The following is a 1,225-nucleotide window of genomic DNA, read 5'->3' as shown; positions in this document are numbered from 1 at the left end:
GTTTCGCATCCCCACATATGTGTAGTTTTAGATCTTAGAAGCTTCAGAAAATATTGAAATTAAACTCAATTGGTTCAACTAACTGATGTAAATATTTCCACTACCGATTAACTAGTAGACAAATAAGAACCAAAATAACAGGAAACCACAGAAGTGACTTGTGAACTGCAAGTGTGACTGTGGAATGCTAATCTGTAGCTGAACACCGAGAAATGGAGGCTGCAGAAAGCTTGATGATCCCGTGATGGTATAGTGATGTTAGAGCTCAATGAATATTGTCAGCATAAACAATTAGGATGTAATATTCAGTTGAATACTTCAAACACACGAGAGTGCTTACACAGATCACCTCACTCACTCACGTACTTGCTCTGGTCTGTTTCCCCTCTATTTCCCATCATGGGGAATGATCTCCCTCCGTCACTGACTCTAGAAACTTTGTAATCTATTTGTGATGAATGGGTTCAATTTAAAATGATGACCACTTTCCAATAACGAGCTGGAGTGAAGTCTGTTCAGGAGAAACAGGAAACGTGGAGAGATAATGGGCTGCTTGATATTTGATGCTTCTCCCGGGACAGTTCAATGAGATCCCTGAACTAACATGATGTGGGAAGGAATCCATCGATCTCCAGTGAAGTGGGACTAATGGGCCAAAAGACTTTCTTACTCTGGAATCTGTCTTGTTCTTCAACCACTTCACTCTCACAAGCAGAGCAAGTGATCTCTGAAACTCTGTACATTCAGCTCATCCTCATCCACTGCTAGAACAATAGAATGATGCAATGATACTGCACAGGAGGAAATTATTTGCCCCACCCTATCTGCACCATCTGTTTGATTGTGCAATCCATTTAGTTTAATTCTCCTGCTCTTTCCCTCTGCCATTGGGTATTGTTCCTTCACACTTTTAGCCAAAACATTTCATGTTTCTTTTTGACTTTACTTCCACCAGCCCTTCAGTCAGTGAATTTCAGGTCATGACAACTTCTTCCTGACACCTTTGACCCATTTGCACATCATTCGGGTTCATGCTCCTACTGCCTGGCAGAACAATAGCCATCATTTGTCTATGCTTAATTGTGGGATCATCAGTGTGGCAAGCAGGTGGCACAGAAGAGTACAGAGAGTATTCCTCTATGTTCCTGATCTCAAAGTTTACAGATGATGGAAAGTCTTTAGCATGTCAAAGATGAATCATTTGCTGAGATACACCCAACTTCTG

This window comes from Hypanus sabinus, chromosome 13, assembly GCF_030144855.1.
Source record: "Hypanus sabinus isolate sHypSab1 chromosome 13, sHypSab1.hap1, whole genome shotgun sequence".
In the NCBI taxonomy this organism is placed as follows: Eukaryota; Metazoa; Chordata; class Chondrichthyes; order Myliobatiformes; family Dasyatidae; genus Hypanus; species Hypanus sabinus.
The sequence above is the reverse complement of the archived record's forward strand: the minus strand, read 5'-3'. Positions refer to the sequence as shown.